This window comes from Rhincodon typus, chromosome 26, assembly GCF_021869965.1.
Source record: "Rhincodon typus isolate 14 chromosome 26, sRhiTyp1.1, whole genome shotgun sequence".
NCBI classification, from domain to species: Eukaryota; Metazoa; Chordata; class Chondrichthyes; order Orectolobiformes; family Rhincodontidae; genus Rhincodon; species Rhincodon typus.
Genome location: NC_063357.1, coordinates 35,677,500 through 35,704,881, shown reverse-complemented (window position 1 = coordinate 35,704,881; position 27,382 = coordinate 35,677,500). Strand labels below are relative to the sequence as shown.

The following is a 27,382-nucleotide window of genomic DNA, read 5'->3' as shown; positions in this document are numbered from 1 at the left end:
AAGGGTCTAGGTCCGAAACGTCAGCCTTCCTGCACTTCTGATGCTAATTGGCCTGCTGTGTTCATCCAGCTCTACATCTGTCCAAATCAGATGGCTACTGACAGCTAACAATCAGAAATGTTAAGGCTCTACTTCGGCAATTTTTTTTGGTTAATGCAGAAGAGTCAATTATATTGCCTACCACTATTATTTCTTTCTATTGCTGGTAAGTCAAGGGAGAAGCAGTGAACTTGAAGGAGAGTGTATAGTACTGGGCAGTGACTAGGTTCCAGTCAAAACTAAAAGCATACAAACTCGTCTTTGCTGCAACCCAACAGGGAGGTTTTTAATCTAAGGCTGTGCACTCTATAAAAGCTTAAGCAAGTCTGAACAAGCCTATGAACAACGGCTGAACACCCAGTAGTGTTTAAGTTACTCACCTCTTAAAGGAACACTGTCCCAACGTAACATACACAAATTATAATACATAGCAGATAGGGATGTAGAGGAGCCAGAGAACAGAAAGAAACATAAGCCACCAGTGGCAGCAGAGTAGGTTTAGGACTACTGCGGTAAACACGTTTGTCAGATTTAGAATGAGTTGCTCAACCTCATTGCTGTTAGTCATTGGAGAGTGCTCACAGCAAGGGAAGAAACCAAAAACAGTATCTAGATTTGAAAAGTCCAACCATTCTTCTCTAATCATGTACTGACATGCCATCAGACTATGCTCAGCTATGGTACCCTTCATAGCTGAACTGCGATTCTCACAACACAATATTTTTCAAAATTTTTCAGGGACATATTTCAAGCAGAGCAGAAGTGTATCACAGTTAAGTCTAATAGCCATTTCTGCATGCACATTGTAGAGTGGGAATCGTGATGGATTTTTACAGGAATGGCAAAAACAAAGACAGAAGAGAAACTGATGTCACCAGGAGAATTGTTTATAAAAGTAGAATGGAAAAATACTTTGCAACCAAACACTTTCTATCTAGTGGTTTACATTTGGATACAGATGCTTTGGTTGTCGTGTTAAACTCATCAAACATATGCATGAAATGGTTTCCTTTTGCGGATTGCTAAACAAAACAGAATGTTTATTACCACTAAGCTGCGTTGTTTGAGTCTGAAGTTTAGTGTCTGCTACAGATCTTTGAACAGGTGAGCCATTACTCATCATGGTATCATTAAACGAAGAACAGATCAATATCAATAGCTTCATTCAAAGCATTTCTACCAGTACAGTCGTAATGGGCGATCAGTGTCACCAATAAAACTGACATCTTCCATGTTGAAAATTTATCTGCTACATCTCTTCTACATTAAATAAACAGTGTCACCTTTACAAACCATGCTGCTGCTAGAATATACACTTATTTCTAACATTATACCAGTAACCCTGACCAATAACATTCCTAGTTGGTCACCACTGTGGCACAAACACACGATTTCTGTAACAAAACAGCAATTCTCAAATGACTTTTACAATTATAATCTAACATGGTCCTTCTGGATAGTAACAGTTACAGTGGGCAGCGTCTTTCTCCACTGCATTCTTTTGAATCTAGCCTGTACATGTGAAAATATAACAAAATATAAAACTTATTGAAACTTACAGCTCATAACAGCTGTAGGTCAGTTGATAACCGTTTTGTCAAGTCACAACATTCCCGGTTCATATCCCTATTCCAGGCTTGAAAATTAAAATCAAAGCTGACATTTCAGTCCAATACAAAGCAAGTGCTCTACTCTTCAATCTACCTGTGTGCAAGCAAAAGATCCTGCTTTACTATTTCAAAGATCGGAAAAGTTAACTCCAGTGTCCAGGCCAACTTTTGTTCTTCAATCAATATCACAAATTATGTCAGAGATAGTAGGAACTGCAGATGCTGAAGAATCTGAGATAACAAGGTGTAGAGCCGGATGAACACAGCAGGCCAGGCAGCATCAGAGGAGCAGGAAAGCTGATGTTTCGGGCCTAGACCCTTCTGATGCTGCTTGGCCTGCTGTGTTCATCCAGCTCTACACCTTGTTATCACAGATTATGATTGCCTTGTCATTATCACATGGCTTTTTGGGGAATTAGCTCTGCACAAATTGGCTGTCATATTTCCAACATTACAACCATGTGTGACTACACTTCAAATATGACTTCACTGGCTGTAAAGATCTTGGATATGTCCGGTAGACATGAAAAATGCAACATATAAATGTAAATCATAATTTTTGAACTATATTTGATTCATGGAATCCAACTGCAGCTGGCACACCATTCACAACGGTCACTCCTAACCTCATCCAAAGATCACAAAGAAAAAGAATTTGATCTTAGCAAATAGTACTGAACATTGTGCAATCATCAGCACACATCCCCACATCTGACCTTATGATGAAAGGAAGGTCATTTATGAAACATCTTAAGATAGCTGGGCTGAGAACACATCCTAAGGAATTCCTGCTGAAATGTACTGGAGCTGAGATGACTGACCAACAACCATAACCATCTTCCTATGAGCCAAGTATGACTACAACCAATGGAGAGTTTGCCCCCTGATTACCACTGATTCCAGTTTTGCTTGGGCTCCCTGATGCAATATTCAGTCAAATGTGGTCTTCATATTAAGGGCTATTACTTTCACCTCACCTCTGGAAATTCAGCTCTTTCACCCATATTTGAACTAAGGTTGTAATGAGGTCAGGAACTGAGTGTCCCTGGCAGAACCCAAAACTGGGCATCAGTGAGCAGGTTATTGCTGAGCAAGTGCCACTTATTAGCGCTGTTGATGACATCTTCCATCACTTTACTAATGATCTGATTGGTGGTAATTATCTGGGTTGGATTTATCCTGCTTTTGTTGTGTAGGACATACGTGGCCAATTTTTCACTTTTGTGTAGATGCCAGTGTTGTAGCTGTACTGGAATAGCTTGGCTCGGGGAGTGGTAAGTTCTGGAGCACAAGTTTTCAGTACCAGTGCCAGAATGTTGTCAGGACCTATAACCTTTTCAAAATTCAGTGCCTCCAACCATTTCTTGATATCAAGTGGGCTGAATTGAATTGGCTGAAGACTGACATATGGGATGGGAGACCACTGGAGGAAGCTGACATGGATCATCTGCTTCTTAGCCACCGACATAGCCTCGTTCAGATTTACTTCAATTTCGTCCATGCAACTGGGACACCTGACCACTTAAGTCTTGCATCATCAGCAAATTTTGTAGCTAAAATACTCTATCATTACCAATGAATAGTTCTAAATGATTTAATCAACAGAACCCAAATTAGTTCCCTTGGAAAGTCTATTAGTCACCAACTCCTCCCATTATCACATCTTCTGTTTACTGCTATTTAGCCAAATTACTATATAGCTCTTGTACCACGATGGGCAGGCACTGAATTATCTGTCTATAACTAAATGAATCACATCTTGCCATTTCTTTTGAGTTTTGAAGCTGCATGATTAACATACAACTTCGTATGCAACTTGTGCATTTCTGGATTTCCTGAGAATATCAACCAGATCCTTGCTTCTCACTCAATGCCAAAGGATTGCATCAATGCATCTCATTCCATCTTCCCAGTAGACATTTAGCACAGTTATAATGAAAGTGCAGTGACTGTAATGAGATCAGCCAGCCAGAATGCATTGAATGAGTTCCCTGATTGGACCAGTGTAACACCCCAATCAGGGAACCCTGGCTGACATAAATAAGTTGCATGTCAGGGCTACTGATACTCTGGTGCATGACTCTATGCGGTAGGACAATAGTCAAGGATGTTCATGTGTAAATAAAGGGTGACTTGGTGACAGGATACCAGCCTCTGTGGAGTTATTTCATAAAAGATATTTAATTAGTGCATTTTGTTATGACAATCTAGAGCCTGTTTCATGAGCCAAGATTTTAAGACCATAAAATCATAAGATATAGCAGGAGAATTAGGCTATTTGGCCAATCAAGTCTACTCTGCCATTCAATCATGGCTATTATGTCCCTCAACGCCATTCTCCTGCCTCTCCCCATAACCCTTGATCCTCTTACCAATCGAGAACTTATTGATCTCTGCCTCAAATATATTCAATGACTTGGCCTCCACAGCCCGCTGCAGCAATGAGTTCCACAGATTCAGATTCACCATCCTCTGGCTGAAGAAATTCCTCATCATCTCAGTTCTAAAGGATTGTCTACTCAGAGGCTGTGTCCTTGGGTCCTTGTCTCTCCTACTGGAAGAAACATCTTCTCCATGTCTACTCTATCCAGAAACTCTCTGTACTCTGCAAGTTTCAATCAGATCTACTCATCTTTCCAAACTCCAGAGAGTACAGACCTACAGTCTTCAACCACCCCCTAAATGACAAGCCCTTCATCCCTGGGATCATTCCCGTAGGCGTCCTCTCGTCCCCCTCCAACTCCAGCACATCCTTCTTAGGATACAGGGCCCAAAACTGCTCACAATATTCCAAATGTGGTTTGACCATATTCTTACACAGCCTCAGCAGTATAACTCTACTCTTGTATTCTAGCCCATTTGAAATGAATGCCAACATTGCATTTGCCCTCCTAACTGCCAACTGAACCTGCATGTTAACCTTGAGAGAATCCTGAACTGGGACTCCCAAGTCCCTTTGTGCTTCAGATATCCAAAGCCTTTCACCATTGAGAAAATTGTCTATACCTCTATTCTTTCTATTTAAATGCATAACCTCACATTTTCCCATGTTGTATTCCATCTGCCACATCTGTGCCCACTCTCCTTGCCGAACCAAGTCCTTCTGCAGCCTCCCCGCACCCTCAACTCAACCTGTCCTCTACCTATCTTTATTTCATCTACAAACATAGCAACTATGCCCTCAGTTCCCTCAGTGAAATCATTACTGCAAATGTGAATAGTTGTGGCCCCAACACTGACCCCTTTGGAACTCCACTAGTCACCAGGTGCATCCTGAAAAAGACCCTTTTATCCCCACTTTCTGCCTTCTGCCAGTCAGCCAATCCTCTAACTATGCCAGTACCTTGCTCCTAACAGCTTGGGCTCTCATCTACCTCACAGCTTTCCGTGCAACACACAGCTTAGAATCCCACCTAAATAGAACAACAGTTGTAACAATATTAATCTTGCTGAATGAGAGGAACTGCAGGTTCAGACATTTAGTGCACGTGCTGAGGAGCCAATAGTGCCCTGGTCAGTCGGAGCAGTGAGAACAGCAGCAACAGAGCAAAGGAGAATGAACCTGGGAGTATACAGCAGCAGCAGGATAAATACCCGAGGAACAGGGTTAGTCAGAGTGAATGTGGAGCTGAATCTAAGGGGGCGAAGCTTTGGAGATGACGTCACGACTCAAGAAGTGACATAGGCTTGGCTGCTCGAGAACCAGATTTGCAGACTGAGTAAGTAATGTCTGGAGACAGATAAAGTACTTATTTTTGTAGTTGTAGTTTGCTAGAAATACAGATGGGAGTGAGAGACCGGAGTTTGGTGACGAGTGAATTAGGTTGTGTAATCAGTTCCGGGATTATTGTCTGTAGATGATTAGGCTGACTTAGATGATAATGTTCACAATGGCAGGAGAACTTGGTCCCATGGAATGCTCCTCCAACACTGACCCCTTTGGAAATCCACTAATCACCAGGTGCATCCAGAAAAAGACCCTTTTATCCCCACTTTCTGCCTTCTGCCAGTCAGCCAATCCTCTATCTATGCCAGTACCTTGCTCTTAACAGCTTGGACTCTCATCTACCTCACAGCTTTCCATGCAACACACAGGTTAGAATCCCACCTAAATAGAACAACAGTTGTTACAATATTAATCTTGCTGAATGAGAGGAACTGCAAGTTCAGACATTTAGTGCAGGATAACTTGGTCCCAATCAATGCTCCTCCTACAATATGAGAGAAATTAGGGACACTTCCAATGTCCTTGTTGACCACATACATAGGAGGTGTGTTCGGCTGCAGCTCCTGATCTAACATATGGAGTGCCTGGAGCAGTAGCTGGACTCATTATGGAGCATCCACGAGGCTGAGTGTGTTGTGGATAACACATTCAGTGAGCTGGTCACACCACCAGTAAAGGCTACACAAACAGAGAAGAGTTGAGTGACCACCCGGAAGATGAGTACATTTCAGATACTATTTGGGCGAGAGGCAGCCTCATCAGTGACACCACAACTGGCTCAGTTGTACAACAGGGAGGGTCGAAGTGTAGCAAGCAGTAATGATAGGGAACTCTATTCAGGAGCACAGATAGGCATTTCTGTGGCCACAGGCAAGACTCCAGGATGCCGTGTTGCCTCCCTGGTCCTGGTTCAAAGATTCCTAAGCGGGCACAGGATATTCTGAAAGGGGAGGGTGAGCAGCCAGTAGCTGTCATCCATATTGGTACCGAGGACATAGGCAAGAAAAGAGATGAGATCTTGCAAAGGGAGTTAGGTAAGAAGTTGAAAAGCAGAACATCTAAGGTTGTAATCACAAGATTACTTCCTGTGCATTGTGCCAGTTAGGCTGGGAATAGGAAGAGAGTACAGTTAAATATGTTGCTAAAGAGCTGGTGCAGCAGGGTAGGCTTCAGGTATGTGATTCATTAGGATGTCTTCTGGGGAAAGTGGAACCTGTACCTCAACTAGGGGTCAATATCCTGGCAGGAAGGCTTGCTAGTGCCACTCAGGAGGATTTAAACTCATGTGGCAGGTGGACATGACACAGATCAGTAGAGTTTGGATTAACACATATACCTAGTATGTTGTAGCTATTTTCAGAGACTTGGTTGAGAGAGGGACAAAACTGACAGTTTAACGTTCTGGGATTTACATGTTTCAGGTGTGATAGAGATGTAAAAGAGATGGGGGAGTTGTGTTACTGATGAAGGAGAATACCACAACTGTATTCAGGGAGAACACCTTGGAGGGCTCATCCAGCAAGGCCATATGGCTAGAGCTCAGGGATAGGAAAGGTGCAATCACTTTGGTGGGATTGGACAACATGCTTCCCAACTGCCAGGTGATATAGGAACAGATACATAAACAGATTGTGTAAAAACGTGAAAACAACAGGATTGTTGTAGTGAGATAGCAAGGACTGCAGAGACAATACAGTGTAGAGCTAGAGGAACACAGCAGACCAGGCAGCATCAGAGGAGCAGGAAAGTTGACATTTCGGGTCAGGTCCCCTATATTGACTGGGACTCACCTAGTGGTAGAAGCTTACATCGGGGAGAATTGGTTAGGTGTGTCCAGGGCAGTTTTTTTTTTAAAACAATATTTAAAAAGTCCAATGAAGGGGCCACACTAGAACTGGTATTGAGGAATGAGCCTGGCCAGACATTTGAAGTTTCAGTGGGGGAGCATTTCAGGAATAGTGACCATAATTCTGTAAATTTTAAGTTACATATGGATAAGAATAGGGTGAAAGTACTAAATTTGGGGAGGGCTAACTACCACAATATTAGGCAGAAACTAGGGAATGTAGACGAGGGGCAGTTGTTTGAGGGTAAAACCACATCTGGCATGCGGTGACCTTTTAAAGGCCAGCTGATTAGAATTCAAGACCAGCATGTTACTGTGAAAATGAAGGATAAGGATGGCAAGATTCAGAACCTTGGATGACAAGAGCTTTGCCAAAAAGAATACGGAGGCATACATAAGGTTTAGAAAACTGTATTCTTTTGACAGCTCTGAAAGTCTTCAAGATAGTAGGAAAGAACTCAAACAAGGAATTAGGAGGACTAAAAGTGGCCATGAAACATCTTTGGAAAACAGGATTAAGGAAAATCCTAAGGCGTTTTTTACATATATTAGAAGCAAGAAGGTAGCTAGGGAAACAGTAGGTACACTCAAGGACAAAGGAGGGAATTTATGCCTGGAACCAGAGGAAGTGGGTGAGGTCCTTAATGAGTACTTTGCATCGGTATTCACAAAGAAGAAGGACATGGTGGATGGTGAGTCTTGGGATGGGTATGTTGATAGAGTCATAGAGTATTACAGCATTGAAACAGGCCCTTCAGCCCAAACTGGTCCATGCTGACCATGGTGCCCACTCAACTAGTTCCACCTCCCTCAGAACCCTTCCATCCATGTACCTACTCAAATGTTTTTTTTAAATGTTGCTATTGTACCTGCCTCAATCATTTTCTCTGGCAGCCCATTCCATATAAGAACCACTCCCTGCATGAAGAAGTTGCCGCTCAGGTCCTTCTTAAATCTTTCCCCTCTCACCTTAAACCTATGCCCTCAATTCCCCATCCCCTCATGATTTTATACACCTCAATAAGGTCATCCCTCATTCCCCTACGTTCCAAGGAATAAAGTCCTATCATGGCCAGCCTCTTCCTATAACTCAAGCCTACTGGTCCTGGCAACATCTTTGTAAATCTTCTTTGCACACTTTCCAGTTTAACTACATCATTCCTATAACAGGGTAACCAAAATTGTACGCATATTCTGAGGGCATGTGAACATATAAAAGGACACGGTGTTGGGTTTTTAAAAAAAGCATTAAAGTAGACATGTCCTCAGGACCTAATGGGCTCTATCCCAGAATGATGAGGGAGGCAGATAAGGAAATTGTTGTATGAAATCTTTGTATCCTCTTCAGTCACAGAGGTCCCAGAGAACTGGTGAACAACCAACTTTGTTTCTTTGATTCAGAAGGACAACAGGGATAATCTGCGAAATTACAGGCTGGCGAGCGTTACATCCATGGTAGGGAAAGTCCTGGAGAAGATTCTTAGGGATAGCATTTACTCATATTTGGAAAGATATGGCCTTATTAGCAACAGGCAGCATTGCTTGGTGCAAGGAAGGTCATGACTCACAAACTTGATATTTTTCAGGAAGTGACAAAGACGATTGATGAGGGCAGGCTGATAGATGTTGTCTACATGCACTTTAGCAAGGTTTTTGACAAGGTTCCTTATGGCAGGCTGATGCAAAAGATGAAGTCACATGGGACCAGAGAGCTGGTGTGATGAATACGGAACTGGCTTAGTCATAGAAGACAGAATTTAGCAGTGGAAGAGTGTTTTTCTAACTGGAAATCTGCAACCAGCGGTGATCCACTGGGACCCCTGTTGTTTGTAAAATACATATAAATGATTTGGAGAAGAATGTAGGTGGTCTGATTAGTAAGTTTATGGAAGATACAAAGACTAGGGAAGATGCAGATAGTGAGGTGGACTGCCAGAGGATACGGCAGGACAGAGAGAGCCTGGAGCTTTGGATTGAGAAATAGCAGATGGAATTTAATCTGGACAAATGCAAGATGATGCATTTTGGAAGATCTAATTTCACAGTAAATGGCAGAACCCTTAGTCACATCAACATACAGAGGGATCTTGGTATACAGGTCCATAGTTCCCTGAAAGTGGCAACATACATGGATAAGGTGGTTAAGAAGGCATATAGCATGCTTACCTTTATCGGTCAAGGTGTAGAATATAATAATTGACAAGTCATGTGAAACTGTATTTAACCTTAGCTAGGCAATATTTGGAATATCATGTACAGTTCTGGTTGCCACGGTACAGGGAGGATCATAGAATCCCTGCAGTGTGGAAAGAGGTTATTTGGCCCATGTGTCTACACTGACCCTCTGAACCAGCTGGAGCCCCCTATCCTATTCCCTTAACCCATCATTTTTATCATGGCTAATCCACCTCGCATACACATCTCCGGATGCTATGGACAATTTAATATGGCCAATCCACCTAATCAAGAATGTGGAGGCTTTGGAGAAGGTACAGAAATGGTTTACCAGGATCGTACCTGGTTTTGGACAGTATTAGCTATGAGGAGAGATTGGACAAACTTTGTTTATTTTTACTTGAATATTAAAGGATGAAGGTTGGGGGGGGGGGGGGGGGTGCGCGACGTGATAGAAGCTCACAAACTGATGAGAGGCATGACTAGAAAAGATCATTAGAGTCTTTTTCCCAGGGTAGAAATGTCAATTACTAGGGGGCATAGGTTAAAGTAAAAGTGGGTAAGTTTAAAGGAGATGTGAGAGGCAAGTTTGTTTTTACAGAGGGTGTTAAGCACCTGGAATCTGCTGCTACAGTGGCGGAGGCAGATACAATAGCAACGTTTAAGAGGCATCTGGACAGATATGAATAGGCAGGGAATAGAAGGACATGGACTGCGTAGAGGCTAAAGGTTTTTAGTTTAGAAAGGCATCATGTGTTGGTGCAGTCTTGGTAGACCCAAGGGCCTATTCCTGTGCTGTACTATTCTTCATTGTGCACCTTGTCAAAGGCCTTCTGGAAACCAAACAGATCATGTCCACTGGCTTTCCTTTGTCTAACTTACTTGTTACCTCCTCAAAAGAAATCTAACATAGATTTGTCAGGCATGAACTCTCCTTGACGAAGCCATGCTGACTCAGCCCTATGTTACCATTCACTTCCAAATACTCTACAATCTCATCCTTAATAATGGACTCTAAAATGCTACCAATGACTGAGGTCAGGCTAACCAGTCTATAGCTTCCTGTCTTCTGCCTCGCTCTCTTCTTAAACACGGGTGTTACATAAGCGATTTTCCCAGTCTGCTTGGACCATCCTTGGTTCCAATGATTCCTGAAAGATCACTTCCAATGCCTCCACAATCTCTTCACCTATCTGCTTCAGCATCCTGGGGTGTAATCCATCTGCTCCAGGTGATTTATCTACCTTCAGACCTTTCAGCTTCTCATCACCTTCTCCCTCAGCGATGACCACTACACTCACCTCTGTTGCTGACTCTTGAAATTCTGGTATACTGCTGGTGTCTTCCACTGTGAAAACTGATGCAATGTACTTATTCAGCTATTCTGGCATTTCTTCCTACTTTTCCTGCCTCATTTTCCAATGGTCCAATGTCTACTCTTGCCTTTCTCTTACCTTTTAGATACCTAAAAAAAACAAAATCCCTTGCAATCCTTTTTGGTATTACTAGCTCCCTTACTGTCATATTTCATCTTCTCCCCTATTGCTTTTTTAGTTGTCCTCTCAAATTCAAGTTTTTCAAGGTTTCTCAATCCTCTGGCATCCCATTAATCTTCATACTGCATACTTTTTCTTTTGCTTTTATGCTGTACCTACTTGCCTTGTCAGTCATGGTTGCCCCCTGCTCCTCTTAGTATGTTTCTTCATCCTTGGGATGAATTTGTGCTGTCCTGTCCACAGCAGCGGGAGTGGTCCCCTTCCTGAAGTGTCAGAAGTGATGGGAGTGGTTTCTTTGCTGAAACAGCAGTCCTAGGAAGCGGCAGCAGCAGCAACATAAGCCAAAACGAGGCACCAGCAGTTCAGCGTGGTGAGCCCAGCATCAAGTTTGAGTCCAGCACGGACTCTTGGCAGCACCAACGTTGATGGAGCCAAAGAACGGTGACATGGTACCAGCGGCAGAGGTGCAGCTCCAGGCCACGGCTGGGTCCAGGTACCTGACAGCACAGGCGAAGGCGGTGGTGTTCTGGCTGCACCGACGAGCAGCGACTCAGGGCACTTAAGTGTTCGCAGACTGATGGATGGACTTTGTAGCTCTGATTTTCTGGCGGCAAGGATTCACATCAGAGGCGGGGAGTTATCTGCATGTTTTCTTTTCTTTTGGATGTTTCTTTTATTTCTGCTTCTGTTTTTACTCCTTTTTTTGTATACTAACATGGCAGTAGAGAATTTGTATACTTCTCACTGTACTTGAGTAGTCAAGATAAAATCTAAATCTAAAAAGAAATCTAAAATTACCTCCAGAAACTCTTGCCATTGCTGCTCACTGTCTTCCCTAACAGGCTCCCCTTCGAATCAACTCTGGCTAGCTAGTTACCTTTTCTCAACTGTAACTTCATCACATCTGATTTCAAATTCTCCCTCTCAAAACTGCAGGTTGAATTCTACCATATTATGGTCACTGCCTCCTAAGGTTCCTTCACCCTATGATCCCTCATCACGTCTGCCTCATTACACATCACCAAATCCAGAATTGCCTGTTCCTTACTGGGTTCTATCACAAGCTGCTCCAAAAGAAACTATCTTGTAGACATTCCATGAATTCCTTTTCATGAGATCTGGTACCAACTTGATTTGTTCAGTCTACTTGCATATTGAAGTCCTCCACGGTTATTGGAGTCGTGCCTTTCTTTCATATCTTTTCTATCTCCTGAATTTCTTTTCCCCCCACATCCTGATTACGGTGTAGAGGCCTGTACATAACTCCCATTAGGGTCTTTTTTCCTTTGTGGTTCCTCAAGTCTACCCACACAGAATCTACACCTTCTGATTGTATATCACTTCTTGATGTCGATTTAATTTCTGACTTACAAGGTAACCCTTCCCTTTGCCTATCTGCCTGTCCTTTCAATCGGATGCGTATCCTTGGATATTTAGTTCTCAGCCCTGATCCCCTTACAGCCACAATACACACATCATGCCTGTCAATTTCAATCTGTACTACAAGCTCATTTACCTTGTGTCGTACACTGCGTGCATTTAAGTACAACACCCTGAATCCCACGTTGACTGTTCCCCTTCTCAGAGTTGTCCCCTTATATGCTGTGCCTGAAGTTAGATTCCTGATCCTTTCCATTCTCTCTGTTCTAATATTTGTTCTGGAAACTTTAATATCCCGTGCTGAGCCCCCTCCAATTTAAACTTTCTCCATAACTTTCCATGCAACTGAAGCCACCCTCTCACTATTTGGTTTAAAGCCCTATCCATAGCTATAATTATGAGATTCACTGGGACAACACACAATTTGGTGTCGCCTGACTCATTTGACTCCTTCCCCAATACTGGTGCCAATGTCCCATGAACTTGAAATCATTTCTGGCGGCTAAAACCTCAATCTTTGAGCCATGCCTTTATTTCTTTAATCTTGGTGACACTGTGCCAATTTGCTCATGGCTCAGGTCATAATCCAAAGATTATTACCCTTTTCCATTTTCTATTTTGCAGCCGAATTGCAGGGACAGCTGGTTCAATAAAAAACAACTAATACTCTGTTCTCACCAACAACAAAGTTCACAAATCTAGCTCATTGATGATCATTACAGATCATTGCTGAAGGTCTTGTGTCCAAGGAATCCAGTGAGAGGGTTAGTCTTCTTTAGGGTCTCATTGGATGGGGGTCCAGATTCATCTTCAGATGAATCAAGGAATTTGAAGGCAAAGACAGGGGACTGGCTTTCAGTACTCACTCTCTTCCTCCCACGCAGCCTCAGATTTGGTCAAAGGGAGGCCCCTGCCCAAACCCAATAGACAGTCCCCAGAAATGGTTCTTGCCTGCCAGGAAGGCAGGTTATTTTGGGTTGGTGGTGAGTTGAGGCTCTGAACTGGTCTTTAAACTGACCATTTAAGGATCTTAACTGTTGGTGAGTGGAAATGGTCTCTAATGGATGTTCTCAGCCAAGACTTAATTGTGGAAGTGGCGAGAAAGGAACATAGGTGCAGCAGCAGGCCATTCAGCCCCTCAAATTTGTTCCACCATAAAATAAGACCATAGCAGATCTGTGGCCTAACTCCTGCCTTTGGCCCATATCCCTTAATACATTTGTTTAACAAAGATGTATCTCTCTTGGATTTAAAATTGACAACAGATCCAAATCCAGCGCCATTTGTGGAAGAGTTCCAAAAATCCACCACTCTTTATGTGTAGAAATGCTTCCTAACACTACTCAACAGTCTGGCCCTAATTCTCAGACTTTTCCCCCCGGTTCTAGAATCTCCAACCAGTGGAAATAGTTCATCAGGGAGACAATGGCCTAGTGGTATTATCGCTGGACTGTTAATCTGGAAACCCAGATAATGTCTGGGGACCTAGGTTCGACACCCACCACAGCAGATGGTGGAATTTGAATTCTATACAATATCTAGAATTAAGAATCTAATGATGACCATGAATCCATTGTCAATTCTTGGGAAAACCCATCTGGTTCACTAATGTCCTTTAGGGAGGGAAACTGCCATCCTTACCTGGTTTAGCCTACACAGGACTCCAGACCCATAGCAATGTGACTGACTCTGAACTGCCCTCTGGGCAATTATGGATGGGCAATCAATGCTGTCTAGTCAGCGACGCCGTCATCCCAGGAATGAATAAAGGATCTTTATCGACTGTATTTTCCTGTTAATATCTTGAAGACTTTGATCAGATTACTCTTATCCTCCTAAATTCTAGAGAAAACAGGCCTAATTTGTATAATCTCTCCTCATAACTTAACCTCTTAAGTCCAGGTTTCATTCTTGTAAACTTGTACTCCTTTTTTCAGGAAAGGGTTGAGTATCTCCAAATTCATGCCAATTCATGCAATTATTTGCTCTTCTCTCCTTCTTCCTTGCCACTCCCAGAGATCGGAAAATTGCTCCCAAGAAGTCTAGAACCTGCCCATCATCAATAATGACTAGTGAATTTAAAGATTGCATTTCTAATGTACACTTCAATCTGCTTCCTTTACTCCTGGCATTTAACCTGTATTTCCTGAACTTCTAATCTTCTGGTGTTTTTCCAGTTTGATAGTGTCGATGATGGTGGATCTCGTTACTTCAACTCCATTTATGATAAAATAACACATTCCATCAAAAGAAAAATACGTGGCCAGACTATAATTCAACCTTTAAATTACATCTTCCCTGCAAGATGAGACAAGTTTGACTGGTTAACAGAAGATTTTGTATCCATAATAATGTCAATTTCATATTTGATACTTTCTTCAATTAATATCCAACACTAATGACAATAAGTCCCAAAAACAGCAGCACTAATATATCTACACCCAGGCCGTATCAGTAACTAAAAATATATGGAAGCCTCACATGATCAGACTTCAGCTTATGACATTCTGAACTAAGTTAGGGAAGAATTCAAACCTTTTCAGAAACAAGTCGGAGATGAAGCTCTGGGATTGGCCTTATCAGCCACAGAAGGACCCAAAGAACTCATGGCCAGTTACATAGAATGCCCTTGGTGGAGAAACACACTCGTTAGCAAGTGATTGCCAGCACTGCCAAAATGGAACAGCAACAAACACTAATCCATTCTCAACAAATGGTACTGAAAACAACAAATGCTGGAGAGCACGGGGGTCAGACAGCATCCATGGAGACAGAGCAAGCTAACGTTTTGAGTCTAGGTGACTCTTCATCAGAGGTACACTTCCTTTTGAAAACATTGAGAAGTCATGATAATAGGTGTTGCTTTTTACAGTTTTGTGAGCATTCTGTGCCTCTCAATAAGTCATAACAATAGCACAATGGTCAGTGCCTTTCTGTCAATAGTATCTGAATAAAGGCTTTGAGAATCTAATCACAGCTTATTTCAAACTCCTTTAGAAAAATCAAAGACAATTACAGGATGAGAAGACTTCAACACTTCAACTTCTGTAAACATACAGATTACATGCTTGGAATATGCAGATGACTCAATAAACAGTCTGTAAACATGCAATAATCAGAATTTGTCACTTTGGTAAAATTATAAACACAAACCTCGGATTTTAACAAAGATAGTCCTTGTAGTTATAAATCAAAATGGGGATTAAATATTTTTCTCAGAAATAGATTTGAAGTATCTGTGGTAAAATTACTGAAATAAAAGGCCATTAAAATACCCTCAGATAACGACAGGTTAGTGTTATAATTTAATAATGGAATTTCCATTACAGTACTATTTATGGCATGACCATCGGTCACAAATAAATACAACAGTTAAGAAATATTTACACTGCTTCCTGTCAAGCTTTTTAAAGAAATAAACACAGTAGAGCAGACAACCACCAAATCTCTATTTTAACTGCTCCCACATATTGTGCTGTTCTATAAACAGACACCTTATGTCTTTAAAAGACAATGTATTATTCTTCAACTGAAGGGCATCTGTCCCTCTCTTTAAAAATCAAGATTTGCTGTTAAAGACATACCTAGTGCAAACAGATGTCAAAATGTGGCCACAGATATTGTGGATCTTTTATGCAGTTTTGCTTTATTTCTTTAAACATATAATGCAAAGAACATGCCAATTTGCTGTTGCGAGAATGGAACTAACATTACAACTATGGAGCCCTTATTTGCACACTTCTGTAGGTACTCCTGTGGAAATGGCCAAGGAATCATTCCAGCACATCCACTTCACTTGGAGGCCAAGAAAGCAGTATTCTTTTAAATTAAGCTACTTCTGTCTAATTGCATATACTGCACAAAAACAGATTCCTTCCTTGAAAACATGTGAGCCTAGGCAGGATGATTCTTTACAAAACACAAGTCCAATAAACATTTCCATCCCTTCCAAGGACCATGAATAAATGAAGTAGTTCAAAAAGCACTCTGATCCATACTTCCTAGATTGGCATTTCAAGAATTAGTACAAGTGTCACCATCAACAGAGCGAACAACCACAGTTTTAGGATCTGTATTCTTCAATGTCCAGCAGAAAACTTGTTTTATATTATAAATATGATCTTAGGAATAGTGAATCTATAGATCCACATTTCAGTGGACAGTGGGAGATAATTCTAGAGGCATATTATTGGATCAGCACTTCTAAATATCATGTGACTGAATGATGCGGTCTTAGTTGCAAAGATCATTTTTTTTCACCATCACCCTTGATCTCAAGCAGGGCTCATTAAATAAAGTAACACTTAATAAACTGAAGGTAATACTCACACTTGGATGTCCATCACGAAGCAGCTTGTGAAATACATGGCAAAATTTCCAGCAGAGGACTGCATTGCTGGACAGCGGCAATCGATTCACTACCGACCAGAATGTGTGAGCGCCTTTCTCATGATGCGTACCAAGAATGCATGGTGCAGAAACATGCTAAGGAAACTGTTACAAAATGGAATTCATTTCACGCATATAAACAGATGTAATCAGTTCCCAGCTTTGAAATTTCATCAGTTGAATCAAATAGGTTGTTATAGATTGAATAGCGACTGTTAACAGACTGGGGCATGGCAAGGAAAGGGAATGGAAACCACCCTTTCATATATCCAAGATAAGAATCAATGTGATTATTTAAGGTCCAAAATCAAAACAGGAAATTCACAGCAACTCAATTAGCATCTGAAATAGGATGATTAAAATTGCAGATTTCAATAGTCTCCCAGTCACCACTTCATGTCCTCACCTTATTTTGCCACCGATTGACATGCTGTAGATATTCTCCATTTTCTGCTTGATTTTAGTATGGTTTTTGCACCATTTTTGAAAAAATTTCTACACATTTTAGCTGCAAAATTCCTCATAACTAATAAAAGCTCCAGGGTACAGTTTAGGAATCAATTATCCATTACTTCTGCCAAAAATGTTAATTGTTCAAAGCACAAGTAACCTTCAGAAATGACCCAAAAATTCAATTTCCCACAAGCAGTTTGAACATCAATCAGAAAGATTAAAACATCTTTGAAGATCATTTCCCTTGTCTCAAGGTTTTTTTTCCCCATGCGTAAGCCCATGCTATCAATCGGAAAGAGGACTTCAGAACCAGCCAAGGCTAGGCATTTGACTGCATGGGTGTGTAATAAATCTGAGCCCGATCCTATCATCATTCAACACATCAGAACACAAAAATTATAATTTGGTAGTTGGGTGAATTAGTGCTTTATATAAAGATGTTTTATACAAAGCCGAGAACAACAGGTTATTTCTCTAGATTTTTTTCTGAACTGAAGCTGTCTTCTGCATCAGCAAAAACCAAGAACTGCAGATGCTGGAAATCAGAGACAAAAACAGAAACAGAAACAGAATTTGCTGGGAAACCTCAGCATCTGCTGTGCTTTGTCCATTGTAAACAAGCCTGCGTTAAGGGTGGTAATCACATCTACATCGCGGAGGCTAAGCACCAGCTCTTGGCCACCTCCTCCTATCTCCCCCAGACCATGACCCTACCATTGAACACCAGGCTACCATGGCAACAACGGTCACCAAACTCCTATCATCTGGTGATCACCTCCCCACACTGCCTTCCAGCTCACAGTCCTGCTTTAACCTTCATCCCAAAAATCAACAAACAGGACTGCCTGGGAAGACCCACTGTTTCTGCCCACTCATGTCCCACAGAACATGGTCACCCTGTTATAGGAAGGATATTATTAAGCTAGAGAGGGAGAGATTTACCAGCTTGTTTATGGATTTGGAAGATTTGAGTTATAAAAAAAAAGGCTGGATGGGCTGGAACTTTTTCCACTGGAGCATAGCAGGTCGAGAGGTGACTTTATAGAGGTTTATAAAATCAAGAGGGGTATAGACAGGGAAAAGACACCTACCATTAACCCTATGATAGGGGATTTCAAGACTAAAGGACGATATTTTTAAGGTTAGAGGAGAGAGAGGGGCAGAGGTGGGAGACATGAGGGAAAGGAGAAGTGAGAGAAGGGAAGAGAAATGGGGAGAGATGGAATGTGAATACAAAATGTAACCCTTCCAATTCTGAAACTCTGACTATAATTCTAGCCATCCAGTGCAATGAAGTAGAGACTGATATTGCAGCAAACAGGAGAAATCACCCAGCCACACCTGTAACCTCTTCATACAAAAGCAGGTCACTAGTTTACTCAGTAACCTATCCTAGTACAGGGGACATACATGGTAGAAACTAGCATGAACATACAAATCTCAGATGGAGAATCAGGAAACCACAGTTCGTTCACGCCCAGGGCCCAGTCAGTGGGAAACAAACAGTACTTGAACAAGAGATTTTTGTACTCTCACCAACTCCACCCAAAAAGGATATTTCTGGCATGTTTTTCCTTCACTGCGACTTCCTGTGCATTAATAGCCTTATTGATGCTGACGCTCTGAAAAACAGTGGGGAGAGGAAAAATCAGTTTTTCTCAAAGCAACAATACAATAAAATAGTGACAAACATTTTGATATTTGCACATTTTATTTCCCTTCTCTTTGAGGCTTCACTCCCACAGGCAGCCATCAAGCACCTCAATGAAATAAGCATGCTTCAAGTCAAAGCTTGGCATAGACCCACATGGGCTAATTGGCCATAGAAGCATCACAGTTGAGATCAATTTCATCCCTAAAAAGTTTTCAAAGATAGCCTATGGCTATACTAATCTGAAAATACTCAATCTTGTCTGATCTTGGAAGCTAAGCAGGGGTCCTCTTGTGGCATGATGGTAGTGTCCCTATCCCTGAACCGGGAGACCTGGGTTCAAGTCCCAACTGCTCTAGAGGTGTGTAACAACAGGTCTGAACAGGTTTAGAAGAATAGCTTAATTTTAAGAAGTTGCAACGGCCTTCTTGAGACACAGAAATAGCATCTCTACCTCTAGACCGGGAGCTGGGGTTCAAGTCCCACCTGCTCCACCTGACCAGATGGTCTTCCTTATGAAGGGCCGTCTTGTGCCATGTTGCATCCCTACTCCAGACCAGGCCGTGTTGTGTCTTCTTGTTACGGTCTGTTGCGGAGATAACAGCCGATTGTACTTTTTAGATATCCATTCCTTTTAAAAACTCCGTATAAGTGCTCCTGTTCTGCTTTGTGCAATTCCAGATTGCTGCAGGGTGTTGTGGCCGGTTTGAATAATGTCCTGATGCAGCTAGGTTTATGGGTGTTGATGTGGTTGCTGGACTAATTAAGTATCTGGTCTATATGTGTGGTCTTTCTGTATATGCTAGTCTGGAGTTCCCCAATGTTCTTACGTTCTACCATCACGTCTAGGAAAGGTAGTCGGTTATTGTTCTTTTCTTCTTTTATGAATCTTATTCCGGTGAGGATGTTGTTTGTGTATCGGTGGACCCGATATACAAACAACTGAAAACAGAACCAAAAGTGATGCCAACCACCCCAGCAAATCAAGGCATATAAATAACAAGCGGGTCAGAATACCAACGCTTCACCAGAGGCGCACTGATGATGTTACCTAGCAGGGTGACGAAACATCTGCAACCAAACACACCGGCTCAGCAAGCAAATCTACAACCTCCGTCTTACCAATTCTAGTCAGTTATCTTCCCTTGATCATTTCAGCTCCTTCACCCAGTAAAGGAAGAAGGATTAGTAAACAGTATCTATTGCATAAGAATGAAGAGCCATTGCTGGTGACATCTCCAAATGCATCCTTCATCCAATTCTCAGCAGAAGAAAAGACAGAGCAATGCAGCATTCTAAAGACAATCATACAAGGTGATAGGAACTTTGGTTGCTGTGCACGTTCTACTGTTTCCTGTTCTCACTTAAATTGGCAGCAATATGTGTTGTGAAGATAAGGAAACAGATCCAGACAAGAATCTTCATCCAGGAGGGCTAATTAAGAGACCAAAAACAAAGTTGCTGGAAAAGGTCAGCAGGTCTGGCAGCATCTGTGAAGGAGAAAACTGAGTTCTGAGGAAGGGTCACCAGACCCAAAACGTTAACTCTGTTTTCTCCTTCACAGATGCTGCCAGACCTGCTGAGCTTTTCTAGCAACTTTGTTTTTGTTCCGGATTTACAGCATCCACAGTTTTTTTGGTTTTTAATTAAGAGATCGTGGGTCAATGACACTTGAGCTTCTGTCACTATGAGGTCTAAAGGTTGAGGACATTTCATCAGAGTTAGTGCCAACTTTGTTCTTCTATCCGCAGATATTGCCTTAGTTACCGAATATTTATAGTTTTTATTTCAGTTTTCTAGCATTTACAGAATTTTTGCTTTTGCTCTTGAGGGTAAGGGGTGGAAAACATTCTGATAAACACAGCTACCATGGTATCACTCAAATAGGACTAATGATATTGTGCAAACAGAAAACAGGCAAGAAGGTTGGAAACTACAGCCAGTGACTCTCAGAGATACACCAATATATCAAGATCACTTCAAGTACACAAATTGTCTGTGGAGGCAATGTAAAAACTAATGACTTAGATGGACACTGGAGGTAAATCTACGACAAACCCAAAAAAGGTACCCAACTCCATTCTAGATCAAAAGTCATCCAAGTTTTTTTCACAAAGAGGTTGCCTGCAAATAGCTTTGACACACAATTGAATGTATCAAATGATTAAGGATCAGTGACTCCAAGTCTTGCAGCAATGACTGTATTTGCACGGATATCCTGACCACTATATTACCAATGGACATGAAGATTTTCAACTATCACCCATAGTGTGCATCACAACATATTGCACTGCAGGGAGTTAAGCAACCTCCTTGGGAGATCTGATCCAGATGGCAATAAAAGTATGTCAGCTACAGCGAGGGTACAGCTCAAGTGCTGTGTCAGTTTTGGTTTTATTGTTACAGAGAAGTGGAATCATTGCATGGAGTCCCAAGAAGACTACAGGGTCAATTTCTCAACTTGGAGTTTTCTGGAGAGGGACAGTTAGGGGCAGGGATAAGAAGAAAAAGCACAAAAGCGTCAGCCTTCCTGCTCCTCTGATGCTGCTTGGCCTGCTGTATTCATCCAGCTCTACACCTTGTTATCTCAGATTTTCCAGCATCTGCAGTTCCTACTATCTCTGAAAGAAACTCAAGATGATTTGACAGAGACCATAAACAGGCTTAAAGATTTTGGATGCAGCAAAGCTCCTCAATCAGTCACAGAATACAAGTAGCAGGAAATAGTCTGTCAAGCAATTTATTAAGTCAGCGGGTGACATAATGATGGAACAGAAAGATAAATTAATTCTGTTCAAAAAGAGGATGAGGATACAGGCTAACAAATGCAGAATGATGGCTGTCAAGCTCTTTGAGATGACCCAAGGGCAAGAGAGGCACTCTAAGTACTTTCTTCCCTTTAAAACCAAAGAAATCAACCAGTAGAGGGGAAGGGTTAATGGCCCAATCATTCCCTGCTTGTCATGAAACAACAGCACTTACAATTATTTGGTTTACTATTCCCCAACAGCAACTACTATAATACAATACCCCGTGCCCTATGCTGGTTGACAGACAGTGATGGAGATGTAACAGATTGTTAAGGGGAGGCAGTGGCTTAATTAACTAACAGTCACTGAACTAAAAATCCAGGAACACAGGTAATGTTCTGGGGACCTGGGCTCAAATCCTATCGTGACAAATGGTGGAATTTGAATTCAATGGAAAGAAAATCTGGAATTAGATCTGGGTGACCATATAACAGTTGCCAATTTTCAGAAAAAAAACCATCTGGTTCACTAATGCCTTTTTGGGAAGGAAATCTGCCATCCTTATCTGGTCTGGTCTACATGCAACTCCACAGCCACGGCAATGTGGTTGACTCTTAACTGCCCACTGGGCATTTAGGGTTGGATGGTAAGTGCTGGCTAAGACAGCAACACTCATACCCTGTGAATGAATTAAAAAACGCTAGCTACAGGTCGATGGCTTATCCCCAAGTCCTGTACATCAGTCTTATTTGGAATGTTTGTACAATGCTGAGTGTTCAGAAATTTCCGGAAATGTGATCAAGTGATTACACTCGGCCATTTAACAAGTCCATTAACAATGCCCATTTTTAAAAGAAACATAATTTAAGCATGCAAATGCAGTTTTCTTTGAACCTTGCTTTCATGGCTCTAACCACAATGCTATACTATTCCAAAGAACAGTTACAGCAAACTTACAACATTAACTCTAGAGGAATCCCTTCACCTAGACAGTGCTGAGCCTGTGAAATTCGCAACCAGAGAAAGCAGTCACAGCAAAACCATTGTGTGATTTCAAGAAAGCGATGGGTACAGCACCTGGGGCTAAAGGGATCAAATGATAGGGGAGTGAAAAGCAAGAATATGCTATGGAGTTGGATGATCAGCCATGATTATAATGAATGGGAGAGCAGGCTCAAACGGCCTAGTCCTATTCTTATTTTCTATGTTTCTGTATTTCTATTGTAAAACTTGAGGCCTAGACACCTCAAGGAACAAACTCCCACTGTGGAGCAATTAAAATCAGGGATGTGCAAAAGGCCAGAACTAAACGAATACAGATATTACACAGGTTTACAGGGTGGAAAACAATTGACGGGGCCAGGTCACGGAGGTTTATGAAAACAAGGATGATAACTTTAATCAAAGCAAAATATTACAGGTGCTGGAAATCTGAAATAATATCAAAAGCACTGGAAAGGCTCAGCAGGTCAGACAACAACTCAATTCCAATGAAAGGTAATCAATCTGAAACATTTAACTCTGCTTCTCTGCACAGATGCCTGCCTGTCCAGAGTTTTCCTAATGATTTTTGTTCTTATACAAGAACTTTAATGTTAAAGCTTTGCATGATTAGGAGTCAACATAGGTCAGTGAGCAGGGGATACTGGATTCACTGCAAGTTAGGGTATAGGAAGTCAAGTCGCTTGTCGTACAGTGCGTCTAACTCTGGGCCAGGAGACCCAAGTTCAAGTCTTACTTGCTCCAGAGGTATGTAATAACATCTCTGAACAGGTTCATTTAAAAAAACAAAGATCTCAAGTTTGCAGATAGCACAATGCAGGATTCCAACCACATTGGGGCCTCCAATTTATGAATGTCTGCCTTATGAATGCTCATATTAATGAGCACAATCTCATAAAGGAGTGTAATTTTAAAGATCTCACATGCAAACATTTCTAGCTTAAGTATCAAGAGAACACTGTTTGTTACAGGGACTGAGACCGAAATCCTGGAACTCCCCCTAACCACACTGTATGTACACATTCACCAGATGGACTCTAGCAGTTCATCATCACCTTTCTCAAGGACAGATATGGTTGCGTAATAAATTCAGGTCTTGTTAATGATATTTAGATTCCATAAAAGAGCAGAAACAAAACAAAAAAAAAATCAGTGGCTTCATTCTCCTCATTACTAAACTGAAGGAAAACGTTTTGCTCATCCTGACCACCAGTCTGACAATTTAGTGACAATGAAAGACTTGAGAGAGATGCTGTTGGAAGAGCAGAGTACTGTCAGCATAAAAACTGCAAGTAAAATTTATTGCTATGTTTTCAGATAATTTTGCCAACAGACAGCATGTACACTGAGACAAAGCAGAGCAGAAATGATTTTCTGACTTTATCTTTGCTTTTTGAAAGACATGAAAAATAATTTGTAAATGAAACAAAACAAAATCTAAGGATTCACCAGCAATAACTGATAAAGCTGCCAGAGGAAGTCAAAAAATCCAAAAAAAAATCAAATCAACACGAGAATAGGCAAATTGAAGATATGAAGAGGAGATTGGGATAATAGAAATAAAAATACTTTTACACTACATTAGTGTCACTGACTCCCAAATCATATAGCTGGCTGAGATACCAAGTAAATTTGTTTCACTAGAGGCAAATAGCTAGTAAGATGGCAATACAAAATTTATTTCAGTAAAATCAACTTCACTGAACAATGGACACCATTCAGAAAAAGAATGTCAACATAGCAGAGGGTTAGCTGTCCTGATGGTTGAGTGGGTAAAGACAAACATGGTAATGGTCTCATAGTCGGCAAATGTTACGTCAAAAAGTCACAGTTTCAATCGCCAGATGGTACTGGGTTAGCTGATCCTGGGGGATCAGCAGCAGCAGGAATGTAACAGTCAGCCTCACTGTCTTTGCATTAGAACAAGAGGGGAACAAATCATCGAGGGTTCTCGCTCCTGATTAGTATCAAATTACTAATATAGGAAATGGATGTCATGTCTGAACAAATGCAGGCTTTGCTGTCATTTCCACTGGGTTATATGATCTGTTGACAACACTTGTCTGGGCTCTCATAAACAATGGTAACAAAGTGCTGGATGGGAGAGGGACAGTTGCAGAGTTAGTCAGGGCATGAACAACAATGGCAAGCCAGTGAGAGAACTGTGAATAGACTGACAAGACTAAACAGGAAATTGTGGTTAACAGCAGAATGTCTGACAGATGATGATTGGGGGGTAGTGTGTGGGGGAGGAGAAAGAGACAGGAGAGATAGACACACTGACACGAGAGATTAACAAATAGACATTATTGGAGATAATAGTGATAGACAGAAAAAAGCAAAGCTGTTCATGCATAGAGTCTTAACATGGGTGGATTCAGCAATTATCATTTTCGTACACCATATACACAAAACTAAAACAACTTTTATTTATTGAAAAGTGCAAGGATCATCCAAGAAAACTGTCCTTGCAATCTAAATTTAATGACCATGGAATAAATTAATGGTTGAAATTAAACTCCTTTAAACAAGAACAGCCTGACTGGCTTTATTCAGGAAAAGGTGATGACAGATTCCCAATGCAAAGCAATATCATGCCTGCTGGGCAAATCATGAACAGGAAAAAAAGCACGCACACCAGGTTAAACAGTAAGCAACAGAGAGGCACCTGCATCTGTGCCAGATTTTTAAAAAGCAACAAATATAACCAAAGTTGGAATAAAAGTATCTCAGAAAAGTCTCTCAACATAGGAAATGTAATGTCTGATGTCAAGAGGGTTGATGCAGGATTTCTTAACCATGTACTGTCCACAAGACAAACATTAATGAAGGAAATTCTGTAACCCAGGCTTGACAGCTCCAACAACAGCTCAGAGATGATTCAGGAGGTATGGCTTGTCATTTAAAAGTACAGCACTGACATTGAAGAGAAGAGCTCAAAGACCTAGGTCTCCAACCCCCTCGCCCCAGAGCATCCTAACAACATCAAAAAGAGCAAGGGGGCAAATAAAAAGTTAATTAGCATATATACTGTATGTTGCATTATAATGAAAATTACAGTCCGCACAATATACATTTGAATTCTTACTTTGTTCTTAATTCTTAGTTTCTAAGAAATTTCTTAATCTGTGGTTTAAAAACCCAGTCCAAATAAATTAGTGAGAAACTTAGAATCATATAGCACAGAAAAAAGGTCATTCAGCCCAACATGTCTGCACCAGCAGAATTAACTTGCCACCAATTCCAAATCCAATTTCCAGCACCTAGCCCATAGCCTGACTGGATACAGAAGTTAAAGTACAAACCTAGGTGCCTTTTAGACAGGTTACGAGTTTCTACCTTGACCACCAAGCGTGGCAGTAAATCCATACAACCTTCTCTTTATGTTCCCTGAAATCCTTCTGCCAAATCACCTTAACCCGTGTCCCCTGGTAACTGACCTCTTCACCAGAGGAAGCAGATCTTGCCTGTCCACTCTATGCAACTCACTCATTATTTTGTAGACCTCAATTAAGTCCTGCCACCTTCAGGGGCTTGTGGGCACACACTCCAAGATAATTCACTTCCTTGAGTCACCTCAATATAATCCCTTCTATTGTGTTTTCACTTGCTTTGCTTGCCCTCTCCAAATGCAAAATCTTGCACTTCTCTGGATTGAATTCTATTTGCTACCTCTTTGTCCACTCAACCAAACGATCAAAATCATCCTGCAGTCAAAAGGCATCCTCTTCACGGTCATCTACCTGACCAATGCTTGCATCATCTGCAAATTTCCCTAGTGTACTCACTGGTCAAACCAGACACAGACTGTCCTTTTCTACAAATTTCTCTCTAACATGGAATCATCACCATGGGAACAAGTGAAGATCGCATTCTAGCAATCTTACAGCACAGGACGAATCCATGCAACTCATCTTGCCTTTGAAAGTACTAGACCTATTTTAATCAACCGATTCAGACATGTTATGACATACCACTGGAGCAGGTGGGATTTGTACAATTAGTCCCATTCCACCCTCTTTCCACGTAGTCCTGCAAATCTATGTATGGTGCTATTGCTGGGGGTGCACTGGGCTCTGATACCATTATTCCCTTCTTTCAGGTGTCCTTTCCACATCTTTGTCAGAAGGATGGTTTCTTTTACGAATTCCATAGGCTAGATGGGTAAAAATGAACTATCCAGTATCACTGTATTTTCATCCCCTAACAAAATGGCACACAAGGCTCATCATTGATCAATAAACACCTTTGGAAAGTGGAGTATATGTCCAGATCAGGCAAAAAAAAACAGATGAACCTCAGTGGCATGCTTTTACATAGAACATAGAACATAACAGCGCAGTACAGGCCCTTCGGCCCTCGATGTTGCGCCGACCTGTGAAACCAATCTGAAGCCCATCTAACCTACGCTATTCCATTATCATCCATATGTTTATCCAATGACCATTTAAATGCCCTTAAAGTTGGCGAGTCTACTACTGTTGCAGGCAGGGCATTCCACACCCTTACTACTCTCCGAGTAAAGAACCTACCTCTGACATCTGTCCTATATCTATCACCCCTCAATTTAAAGCTACGTCCCCTCGTGCTAGCCATCACCATCCGAGGAAAAAGGCTCCCGCTGTCCACCCTATCTAATCCTCTGATCATCTTGTATGTCTCTATTAAGTCACCTCTTAACCTTCTCTCTAACGAAAACAGCCTCAAGTCCCTCAGCCTTTCCTCATAAGACCTTCCCTCCATACCAGGAAACATCCTGGTAAATTTCTTCTGCATCCTTTCCAATGCTTCCTATAATGCGGTGACCAGAACTGTACGCAATACTCCAAGTGCGGCCGCACCAGAGTTTTGTACAGCTGCAACA

The 27,382-nt window shown here is 41.5% G+C and overlaps 1 protein-coding gene across 1 annotated transcript in view; it reads right to left on the bottom strand.

The window, feature by feature from the left end:
- LOC125486128 (huntingtin-interacting protein 1-like) overlaps positions 1-27,382 on the bottom strand; it is a 181,511-nt gene that overhangs the window by 101,385 nt on the left and 52,744 nt on the right. The window contains exons 2-3 of the mRNA XM_048612385.1: positions 18,674-18,737; positions 16,603-16,745 (exon numbers count right to left, since the gene is read on the bottom strand). The gene's annotated coding sequence lies outside the window, so the exon portion shown is untranslated. The remainder of the gene's footprint in view (positions 1-16,602; positions 16,746-18,673; positions 18,738-27,382) is intronic.